General features: G+C 41.0%; 1 pseudogene; it reads left to right on the top strand.

Moving 5' to 3' along the window:
• Window positions 1-275: 275 nt before the first annotated feature.
• Window positions 276-8,839, top strand: LOC131198823 (vomeronasal type-2 receptor 26-like; annotated as a pseudogene).
• Window positions 8,840-12,893: the final 4,054 nt, after the last annotated feature.

Raw genomic sequence — 12,893 nt, 5'->3', positions numbered from 1 at the left:
TTTTGTGTGTGTGTGTGTGTGTGTGTGTGTGTGTGTGTGTGTGTGTGTGTGATTTGAAACCCAGGAAAATTAAATTGCGAACAATAATACAAGAATGAAAAACAGAACCAAAAAAAATGTATTCATCAGCATCAGCAACATGCATGGACCAACATCCATACTTGTTGTTGTTGTTGTTTGGAAATATCTTTTTCTGGTGTTCTCTTTTTATTTAGCTCACGTATGGCTCTGCTCTATTGATGGAGAAGCAAACCGAAGGAGATTTTTTTCAGCAGATGTTCCCAAGCGTGGCACTCCAATATGAGGGTATTCTGACGTTATTGCTCTATTTCAGCTGGAGGTGGGTTGGAGTGGTTTATCTGAATGATGTTAATGGAGAAAGGTTCGTACAGGAAATGCTTCCCGTGTTCTCCAAAAGCGGTATCTGCTTTGACATCATACAAAGGTTCCCACAGCTAACTTTTTCTGTGTTCGCTGATCCAATGGTGAAGGAGGGCTTTGAAACATTCCTGGGTATCATGAAAAGCTCCGCAAATGTATTGATTGTACACGGTGAAATCCAGACCATCATTATTTTGAGAATGGTCCTTCACTTCTCGGAATTTGAGAACATACCGATGGTAACTAAAGTCTGGATGATGACAGCTCAAATGGATTTCACCTCAGTTCCATTCCAAAACAATTGGAATTTAGATTTCATCCATGGTGCGGTATCGCTTGCAATGCACAAAAAGGAATTGTCCGGTTTCCGGAACTTTGTTCAGGACCAAAATCCAAAAGGGAAAAGAGAAGATGGTTTCACTAAAGCTTTTTGGGAACAAGCCTTTAACTGTGTGTTTCCTATTTCTCTGGGAGACCAAGAGGGGAGCACAATCTGCACCGGGGAAGAAAAACTAGACTCTCTTCCTGCGTCTGTTTTTGAAACAAGCTTGACCGCTCACAGCTACAGCATCTACAATGCTGTCCATGCTGTGGCTCATGCTCTGCACGATATGCATTCAACCAAATCCATTTACAGATCAAGAACAAAGAGAGAAGGATGGAAGCTTCTCAATAAGTCATTGTGGCAGGTAATGGTCTTCCAAACTGAGATACTGTATGCATACTTGTTCAGCACACTTGTATGTACAAAGTGGATATCTAGGTTAGTGGTTTTCAACCTGTGGTCTGTAGTCCCTGGAGGGGGAGGGGCATGATATCATCATATGAGGCCTGCAAAGGTGTTCTGTCCCCTTCCCCACCTCACAAAGAAGACACAGAGATGCATGTTCCACAATCCTTTATATTTACAACAGACCTGACTTTCTGTAGTGGATGACAGACTTGACAGCAACAGTGCAAAGGCCTGCCAAGTTCCGAGTTCCTTATCTCTTATGGAGACAGAAGCCCACATGCCCAAAATCCATTGCCAAGAGCTCACAGAAAAATCCTTTGCACAGTCCAGGCCTTTTAACTTCCAAACAACTGATCTGCAGTTCACACTTGGTAGCTTTTTGTCCATCACAAGGGCCAGATGGCAACTCCACTCGCTTTTATCCCCTGTGGGGTGTGGCTCAGTGACTCAGCAATCTCTGGGCCTGCCACATCTCTTCCTTTGCTGCGCACACTTATCTTTTCATTGCTGCCTCGGGTCAATCCACGATTGATCTTCAGCAGCTGGAACCTGAGGCATTGCCAGATAGGAGGGTCCTGGAGAGGGAGGCCTTGTCGGCTCCTCCCCATCACTCTCAGAGTCATCCCCTCCATGAGGACAGGCTCGGGGGCTGGAGTCACAACAAAAGGCTTGAAGAAGTGTCTTGATTTAAACCTTCAGTTAAGTCTTGGAAGTTCGTGACCACGATCCATGGCCACAAAAGATATTTAAAGGGTGTCAGTCATGAAGAAATAGCAATAGCACTTAGACTTACATACTGCTTTTCAGTGCTTTACAGCTCTCTCTAGGCAGTTTACAGAGTCAGCATATCACCCCCAACAATCTGGGTCCTAATTTTACCCATCTTGGAAGGATGGAAGGCTGAGTCAACCTTGAACTGGTCAGGATCAAACTCCTGGCAGTGGGCAGAGTTAGCAATAGCTTTTAGACTTATATACAATTTTACAGTGCCTTACAGCCCTCTTTGAGCAGTTTACAGAGTCAGCATATCGCCCCCAACAATCTGGCTCCTCATTTTACCCACCTTGGAAGGATGGAAGGCTGAATCAACCTTGAGCCTGGTGAGATTTGAACTGCCAAATTGCAGGCAACTGGCAGTCAGCAGAGGTACCCTGCAGTACTGCACTCTAACCACTGCACCAACCTGGCTCTTAAAGAAAGGTGGAGAACAACCAATGTAGGTCACTTAATGTCTTTTTTTTTTACATACATTATCATTTCTTTAACGCCATAAATATTTTCTGATTCCAGTTGCACCATTACCTGAGAAGTGTTTCATTTAATATCTGCTGGGGAACAGGTTTCATTTGATGAAAATGGTTCATTAATTGCAGGATTTGACATTGTAAATTGGGTCACTTTCTCAAACCAATCCTTTCGGAAAGTAAGAGTTGGCAAAATAGAACCGTCGGCTTTCAATTTAAAAATGTTAAACATTTACAGAGATGATATTGAATGGCCACGTAGATTCAACCAGGTAGGGATTTAATTCATATTATGTAATACTGTAAATCATTTTCTGATGTTAAAAAACAACAACAGTTCAGGCCATATAGCTCCTGAAATAATTTACCTGTCGTTGGATAATTCTTTCTTTCTTTCTTTCTTTCTTTCTTTCTTTCTTTCTTTCTTTCTTTTATTTGATTTTTATACCGCCCTTCTCCCAAAGGACTCAGGGCGGTGTACAGGCGAAAGTAAAAAATGAACAATACAATATACAGTTTAAAATGCAAGTTAAAAAACTTATTATAATCAGCCTAAGAGCTTTAAAATATATAAAAACTAAAACCCCAATTTAAAATTAATAATAAGAAATTTAAAATCGATAAAACTTAAGCCAGCCCCGCGCGAATAAAAAGGTGAGTCTTCAGTTCGCGACGGAATGTCCGAAGGTCAGGTATTTGGCGTAAACCCGGGGGAAGCTCGTTCCAGAGTGTGGGAGCCCCCACAGAGAAGGCCCTTCCCCTGGGGGCCGCCAGCCGGCATTGTTTGGCGGACAGCACCCTGAGAAGTCCCTCTCTATGGGAGCGTACGGGTCGGTGTGAGGCGTGTGGTAACAGCAGGCGGTCCCGTAAGTACCCAGGTCCTAAGCCATGGAGCGCTTTAAAGGTCGTAACCAACACCTTAAAGTGCACCCGAAAGGCCACAGGCAGCCAGTGCAGTCTGCGCAGGAGCGGTGTTACATGGGAGCTACGCGTAGCTCCCTCTATCACCCGCGCAGCTGCATTCTGGACTAACTGAAGCCTCCGAGTGCACCTCAAGGGGAGCCCCATGTAGAGAGCATTACAATAATCCAAGCGAGAGGTAACGAGAGCATGAGTGACTGTGCACAAGGCATCCCGATCAAGGAAGGGGCGCAACTGCCGAACCAGGCGAACCTGGTGGAAGGCCCTCCTGGAGACGGCCGTCAAATGATCTTCAAACAATAGCCGTTCATCCAGGAGGACACCTAAATTCTTTGAATTTATCTCAGTTTATCTCTCTTATTCCCGCTAGATATTTCAAGATTCTTCTTTCACTCATTTTACCTTCCCAATGCAGTAATAGCACTTAGATTTATATATTGCTTCGCAGTGCTTTACAGCCCTCCCTAAGCAGCTTACAGAGCCTATTGCCACCAACAATTTGGATCTTCATTTTACTGACCTCGGAAGGATGGAAGACTTTGTAAAGACTTTATTGTTTGATTTGGGCTCCGAAAAATCTCTAGGGCTATATTCCTACTTGTCTTATCTTAACCATGTTCACACCACATTAGCTGGGGATGCATTTAAGGAATACTTTATCAACACAATGGGGAAACTATGGGCAAATCACATTAGGGCAGCTACTACAAATAGTCCTCAACTTACACTTGGTTGTTTAATGACTATTAGAAGTTGGAAAAGAGCTGTTTATTGTTGCATTGGCCCTTAGTCACATGTCTGTATCTCAGGAGCTTGGTAACCAGTTTTCAGAAGCCTGAAATCATGTGACCACAATTTGCAATCCCCCCCCCATTTTCTTGCAAAAATAGTAAAAAACCCCACTCCCATTGGATACAGGTAGTCCTTGATTTACAAGCTGTGGTGAGCTGTGGTGGTGCAGTGGTTAAAGTGCAGTACTGCAGGCTATTACTGCTGACTGCTGGCTGCCTGCAATTTGGCAGATCAAATCTCACCAGGCTCAAGGTTGACTCAGCCTTCTTTCCTTCCGAGGTGGGTAAAATGAGGACCCAGATTGTTGAGGGCAATAGGCTGACTCTGTAAAACTGCTTAGAGAGGATTATAAAAGCACTGTGGAGCAGTATGTACATCAAAGTGCTATTGTTATTGCTACAAAAGTTTGTTTAATGAAGTTACAATGGTGCTGAAAAAAGTGACCTATGACCATTTTTTACACTTACCATTGCAGTATCCCCATAGTCCTGTGATTTACATTCGGATGCTCGACAACTGGTTCATATATCAGGTCCGAAGCTGCCATTCTGTGGGTGGGGTGGGAGAGCCATGGAGGGAGTTTGTGCTCATCAGCTGATCGATGGCGTCGGCAGGGCAGCTCTAGGAGCTGATCCAGAACTGTGGCGGATGGCAGAATCCAGAAGCTCTGGGCATTGCAAAGATGCCCAGGCTCCTCAGAGGGCATCTCCAGTGGCGAGCAAGCTGTGCAGACATTGGACACAAACCGCAGAGCTGGCTGGCTGACTCAGAATGATTCAGCACTTGTGGGAGCACTGGGTGTTGGGGCAATCGCTTGATGAGGTGTGTGGTGGCGGGAACAGTTTAAAGGTGGTGGAGAGCATCAGATTTTAGCTTTGACAATTCTTTCTTTGCATTGCCTATTGCCTTGGTGGTCAGTGAGTGCTGGAGAAGATAAATTACGGGACCGCCTGCTGTTACCACATGCCTCCCACCGACCCGTACGCTCCCATAGAGAGGGACTTCTCAGGGTGCCGTCCGCCAAACAATGTCGGCTGGCGGCCCCCAGGGGAAGGGCCTTCTCTGTGGGGGCTCCCACACTCTGGAACGAGCTTCCCCCGGGTTTACGTCAAATACCTGACCTTCGGACATTCCGTCGCGAACTGAAGACACATCTTTTTATTCGTGCGGGGCTGGCTTAAATTGGATTTTAAAAGTGAATTTTAGCAATTTTAAATGGGGTTTTAATTGACGGTAATTTTTAACTTCAGGCTAATTTTAAATAAGTTTTTTAAAGGTATTTTAATGTGTATATTTGTATTGTTGGTTTTATCTTGCCTGTACACCGCCCTGAGTCCTTCGGGAGAAGGGCGGTATAAAAATCAAATAAAATAAATAAATAAATAAATAAAATAAATAAATGATGTCAGGTTCCACAGTAAGAAAAACAGCCAAACAGGATTCAGGTTTGTTTCAAACCTGAATCCTGTTTGGCTGTTTTTCTTACTGTGGAACCTGACATCATATTTACGATGGTGGCAGTGGCTTAGAGTTACATGATCCCTTTTTGCAACCTCCTGAAAAAGCAAAGTCAATGGGGAAGCCAGATCCACTTAACAACTGTGTCACCAATTTAACAACTGCAGTGATTCCCTTAACAAATGTGGCAAGAAAAGTCGTAAAATGGGGCCAAAACTCACTTAATTTTTTTTTCACTTAGCAACATAAATTCTGGGCTCAGTTGTGGTCATAAGTCGAGAACTACGACTTGTATACCGTGTTCATTAACAACTACGTGATTCATTTAACAATCATGATGAATTTCTTTATGATCATTATAAAAATGGTAATGACATCAAGTCTGGTTACATGGTGACCTGCTTAATGACCACAAAGACTTACAATCGAAAGCCTGGATTCAATTATGGCCATAAATTATGGGCTACCTATAGTTTGTTTTCTCTACCTTTCATATAGGGCAGTGATGAGTAACCTTTTTGGCACCGAATGCCAAAACTGGAGTGCGCGCCGGAACACTGGAATCCGGAAGAGAGCAGCTGGCTGATGCTCATGCGCACGGTGGCCAGCTGCTCTTCTAGGTTCCGTCGCGCGCATGTGCACCAGAATCCAGAAGCAGCTGGCCAGCACACATGTGCGCTGGACCAGCTGTCCAGTGTGCATTTGCATGACAGAACTTGAAAGAACACATGGCGCAGATGCCCACAGAGATAGGGTTCTGTGTGTCACCTCTGGCACACGTGCCATAGGTTCGCCATCATGGATATAGGGGAAAAATAGTTCAAATAACTATTAAAATATGTAATATGAAAAAATCAAGTAGAACTAAGTTGAGATGGTGGGCATAGTTGCCACCGCTAACATTGTATTTGTAAAACAGTGTAATTCTATACATACATACATATCTATATCTATATCTATATCTATATCTATATCTATATCTATATCTATATCTATATCTATATCTATATCTATACCTATATCTATATCTATCTGTCTGTCTGTCTGTCTATGTAGGTCTTTGGTTATTCGAGTTTTCTCTCACATAAAATTGGAAGTGTCTTGGTGACGTTTCGACGAACTCTCATTCGTCATCTTCAGGCTGGTGTTTTTTGCTTCATGTTTCTAGGAGCAATGTGTCATCCTAGAAGCACGAAGCAGAAAACACCAGCCTGAAGATGATGAATGAGACTTCATCAAAACGTCGCCAAGACACTTCCAATTTTACGCGGGAGAAAACCCGAATAACCAAAGACACACACACACACACACACACACACACACACACACACACACACACACAAATATGTCCCCAAATGCTCTTGAAAAAATGGTAGTATTGTGCCATTCTTTTAGCTCATTTCATAATTGTAAATCACTTATCCTTTTCATTTTTGAACAGACACAGCCCCTTTCTCTCTGTAATGACAAATGTCATGGAGGCTCCAGTAAGACAAAGATAGAAGGGAAGCCAAACTGTTGTTATAATTGCCTTCCATGTCCTAAAGGGAAAATTTCAAACCAGACAGGTAAGAGATACTATAAAGAGATGTTGCTTTGTGACCTTCAATCCCACAGGATCATTTAAAATGTAGGGGGTGATTTTTTCCCCCAGAGTCTACTGAAGTTGTGCATACACTACAAAATTTCAGTAGAAATCTATCTACATTTCTAAATTTATTTATTTTTATTTATTTTATTTGTCACAACAGTATATATAAGCATAAGCATGAAATAACTATACAATATATAAGCATATATATAAACATAAGTATGTAATAATTATACAAAATTTGGATACAATCAAAGGGAACATTAGGACAGGAACGGTAAACGTGTTGGTGCTCTTATACACGCCCCTTACAGACCTCTTAGAAATGGGGTGAGGTCAATAGTAGACAGTTTTTGGTTGAAGCTTTGGGGATTTTGGGAAGAGACCACAGAGTCTGGTAGTGCATTCCAGGCATTAACAATTCTGTTACTGAAGTCATATTTTCTGCAATCAGGATTGGAGCGGTTCACTTTAAGCTTAAATCTATTGTGTGCTCGTGTATTGTTGCAGTTGAAGCTAAAGTAGTTTTCAACCGGAAGGACATTGTAACAGATGATTCTATGAGTTAAACTCAGGTCATGTCGAAGGCGGCAGAGCTCTAAATTTTCTAAACCCAGGATTTCAAGTCTGGTGGCATAAGGTATTTTGTTGTAATCAGAGGAGTGGAGGACTCTTCTTGTAAAATATTTCTGGACACGCTCAATTGTATTAATGTCCGAAATGAAGTATGGGTTCCAGACAGTCGAGCTGTATTCAAGAATTGGTCTAGCAAATGTTTTATAGTCTAGATTTTTTTTTGCTAATGTTTCTTTTCCAGATATGGATGACTTTGTCCAGTGTCCAGAGGATAAATATTCGAACTATGACCAAGATACATGCCTTCCCAAAGATATAAGCTTCTTGTCTTATGAAGAATCTTTAGGGATCAGTTTGGCCATATTTGCTCTTTTCTTCTCTTTTGTTACAGCTGTGGTACTTAAAATCTTCCTCAAGCACAAGGATACTCCGATCGTGAAGGCCAATAACCGGAACCTTACTTATACTCTTCTCATGTCTCTCTTCCTCTGCTTCCTTTGTACCTTGCTGTTCATTGGACAACCTGAGAAGATACCATGCCTCTTCCGACAAACAGCTTTTGGCATTATCTTTACAGTGGCGGTTTCTTGTGTATTAGCCAAAACCATCATTGTGGTTCTGTCCTTCATGGCCACCAAGCCAGGATCCCAAATGAGAAAATGGGTAGGGAAGAGACTAGCAACCTACATTGTTCTTTCTTGTTCTTTTATTCAGGCCTCTCTTTGTACTGTGTGGTTGGCAACCTCACCTCCATTCCCAGATTTTGATGCTCACTCAATAACAGAAAAAATTGTTCTGGAATGTAATGAAGGTTCTGCTATCATGTTTTATTGTGTATTGGCTTTTATGGGTATCTTGGCTGTTATCTGTTTTACTCTTGCTTTCCTGGCCAGAAAGTTGCCTGACAGTTTTAATGAAGCCAAGTTTATCACTTTCAGCATGTTGTTATTTTGTGCTGTTTGGTTGTCCTTTGTTCCAACCTACTTATGCACCAAGGGGAAATACATGGTAGCTGTAGAGATCTTCTCCATCTTGGCCTCTGGTGCTGGTTTATTGATTTGTATCTTTTCTCCCAAGTGCTATATAATTGTTTTAAGGCCTGTGTTAAATAGCAGGGAACATCTGATGAGAAGAAAAAAGTAAATATATATATTACTTGTCTACACGAAAGAGGCTATAATTTTATTTTATTTTTAAGAAACTGGACTTAGTCACAATAACATGTTCCATCTGCACAAACACTATCTGATTAGAATTAATCACAGATGGACTGGAAGAACCATTTTTATAACTTCTTCACTGGGATGTAAACTTCATAGAAATCTTATAATAAAACACAATGATTGTAAAAAATATTTGCAGATGTTCCTATCCTTTCAGCTCCAAATACAAAATGAAATGTAATGAGTATTTCATGGAAAATGAGTTTTTCCCCCCCCAATTCTAGTAATATATTGCAAATTGTTAGATGTATAATGCTTTAAAGTGAGGATTTAAAGGCCAATTTAGCATAGTTGTTAAAAGCACTGGAAAAGAAATTGGGAGATTGTGAATTATAGTCCTGCCATAAGTAGAAGGCTCTCTGGGTGACTTTAGGGAAGTCACTCCTTCTCAACCAAAGGAAGGAGACAAAAGAAAGCCATTTCAAAAAAAAAAAAAAACCAACTTTGCCTACAATGTTTTATTGACTTGCCCATATCAACAGCCATTGATGCCAAAATATAACTATACTAAAGAAATTCTGTGATGTGAATTTAGAGACATTAATTATCAATTGCAAACCATTTTATTCTCCATGAGAGTTTTCCTCATTTCTCCTAATTCCTTTTTTTTTAATTTATTTATTTTATCACAACAATATATATAAGTATCATACAAAAAGATTATATAGTATATAAACATATATATGAGTAAATATTAGGAGGTATAAGCATATATATATTTTCCACTCCAACTCTGCAGCCGCCAAACGCATCCTAAAAAGAACAGAATTGGCCCTAATCAGAAATGAACTTCACACAAAAAGATTCCTCCTAGATCAAATCAACAAAGATCTCCTCACACTTCACCTCAAACTCAGCAACAAGATCCACCCTGCACTTTGGGACAAATCCAAACAACTTGCCGTCTGGAGAGCCGAAACACAGACCACTCTCAAGACAGACACACACACCAACAAACTCCAAAGACTACAAGAACGCCAGAAACAAACCCCTCCCCCCTCACAGCCACACATGAAGCAAACAGTGCATAACATCTCAGATAGGATCCTCACCAAAGCTGAAACCGATGTCCTTTCCAAAGGATTCAACTTTGCAGTTACTCCCAAACACATCCCCACTGAAACCATTATATGCGGAGTTGAAACCAGCCTGACCAAAATGAACTCCGATGACGCTAACAAAATCAGACTCGAAATCACCAACATCCTCTGCAGCAGCAAGCCACCCAAAAGCAACTTACCCAAAGAGGAACAGACAGCACAACTTAACCTGAAAAAAAACACCAGCATAATAATCCTACCAGCAGACAAGGGCAATGCCACGGTGGTTATGAACACATCTGACTACCAAACCAAATTAACCAACCTACTCCAAGACCCTGCATACAAGCCCCTAAAAACAGACCCCACCACCTACCTAGAAAAAACCACTAGATCCAAAATAAAAGCCTCCCCCATCAGCGAAGAAATCCAACAAAGAATCATTCCCAGAGAGAAATCATCCAGATGCCCTAAGCTCTACGGCCTCCCCAAGATACACAAAGAAGGAACCCCACTCAGACCCATAGTCAGCTCCATAGGCTCACCTCTACAAAACCAAGCCAAATTTCTCGCCAAACAACTACAGCCCTATGCAGAATCCATCGCCTCACACGTAAAAAACTCATTCCAGTTCATAGATATCATAAAGAAACAAAACTTACAGCCCAGCGACCTACTTGTGAGCTTTGATGTCATATCCCTCTTCACCCAAGTGCCAATCAAAGAAGCCTTGACAGCTATCCAAAACAAATATAACCCCCCCAAGCACATCCTAGATCTGACCAACCACTGCCTATCCAACACATACTTCATCTATAATGGACAAAAATACAAACAAATAGAAGGAGCACCCATGGGATCACCCCTCTCACCTGTCATTGCCAACCTCTACATGGAACACTTTGAAACCCAAGCACTAGAAAAATCTGATCACAAACCCAAACTCTGGCTCAGATATGTAGATGACACCTTCATAATCTGGCCACACGGGAAAGAAAAACTTGACAATTTGCTCACACACCTCAATAGCCTACACCCCAAAATACAGTTCACCATGGAAACAGAAGTTAACAACCAACTTCCCTTCCTAGATGTCTTAGTCTACAAGAAACTCAATGGCTCCCATCTACCAGAAGAAAACACACACAAACAGGCGACCTGTATTCTAGAATTGGTCTAGCAAATGTTTTATATGCTCTGGTTAGTAGTGTAGTGATTTTGGAAAAGAAGCTACACAAGATTAAGTTTACAACTCTTAGAGCTTTCTTTGCTATGTATTTGCAGTTGGCTTTGGCACTTAGATCATTTGACATGAAAACTCCAAGGTCTTTAACGGGATAGGGGTCGTCTGTAAGGTAATGTCCATCAAGCAAGTACTTAGTGTTTGGGTTCTTTTTTCCTATATGTAAGACTAAGCATTTGCTGGTTGAGATTTGGAGTTGCCAAGTTTTAGACCAAGCGGTTAGATGATCAAGGTCTTTTTGAATGATAGATGTATTATCAGTGGTGTTAAATAGTTTGACATCTTCAGCAAAGAGAACACAATTACTTGAGATATGGTCACAAAGATCATTAATGTATAGTATGAAGAGTGTTGGTCCAAGGACGCTGCCTTGAGGAACGCCACTCTTGACAGGAACAGGATTTGATAGAGCATTGCCAATTTTGACCATTTGTTGTCTGTTAGACAGAAAAGCAGATATCCATTTGTGAAGGGGTCCTGAAATGCCGTAGGATTTTAGTTTTAGGAGAAGTTTATCGTGTACTACTGAGTCAAAAGCTTTGCAGAAGTCTATGTAGATTGCATCTATTGTTTTGCCTTGATCAAGATTTGTAGTCCATAAGTTTTTACAGTGGAGAAGTTGTAAGTTGCATGATAATTTTTTCCTGAAACCAAATTGTTTATTGGAGAGTAGGTTGTTTGCTTCTAAGTGTGAGGTAATGGATTGGTTGATGATTGATTCCATGACTTTGCAGGTGACGCAGCATAGAGAGATTGGTCTGTAATTTTCGACTAAGCTGGGGTCTCCTTTTTTGAAGATAGGGATGACTGTGGCCAGTGACCAAAGTTTGGGAAGGGAACTGGTAGTGAAAGCTTTATCAAAGATAATACTTAGGGGTTCTGCTATATTAATGGAAAGTTTTTTTAAGAAGTATGCACATAGTCCATCGGGTCCAATAGATAGCGATGGTTTTAAATTATTAAGAGCTTTTCCAACGTTATCTTCTGTGAAATCTATATGAGTTAAGTCATCATAATCATTGCTGGCACGTTTGTGGAATGTTGGGTATGTGTTATCGGAGTTAACAAAAACAGAGCCAAAGAAAATGTTGAAGAGGTTGCTTTAACTGTTTCGTCATTGCATTCTTTGTTGTTAGAATCTTTTAGTGGTGGGATGGATCTTGAGTCTTTAAGTTTATTGTTAACAAAATTATAAAAGGCATGATTGGAATTTATGCACAGAAGGTCCTCTTCTTGTTTGGTGCGGTAATTTGTGCATTCAGTTTTTATTTGGCTTCATATATTTCTGTAGTGGTTTTTGAAATTTGCTGCAAAGCCTTTTTTGTTTCTTTTCCAGAGGGATTTTTTTTTATTGAAGCTTTTTTATTGATATGGGTAGTTTGCTTTTCCTGATCATGGTTGTCATTTGTGGTACATATAGTTTAATGACTCTATTGATTTCAAGTAGGAAAATTCTATAGTGGTCTTCAGCAGTTATGCAGTTTGCAAACAGATTTTGCCAGTCCAGAAATGAAAGATCGTTGTTTATGAGGTCGTAGTTGGCTTTTTTGAAGTTGTAGATGGGGATACTATTGTTATGACGATTTGAGTATGGACAAAAATCAATCATGCAGTGGTCACTGTTGGAAAAAGGTTCTTTAATTTGTAGTCCATAAATTGAGTTTGGATTGTTGCAGAAGATGAGATCAAGG

This window comes from Ahaetulla prasina, chromosome 4 (assembly GCF_028640845.1).
Source record: "Ahaetulla prasina isolate Xishuangbanna chromosome 4, ASM2864084v1, whole genome shotgun sequence".
In the NCBI taxonomy this organism is placed as follows: Eukaryota; Metazoa; Chordata; class Lepidosauria; order Squamata; family Colubridae; genus Ahaetulla; species Ahaetulla prasina.
Note: the sequence above shows the minus strand (reverse complement) of the source record. Positions and strands in the feature narration are given on the sequence as shown.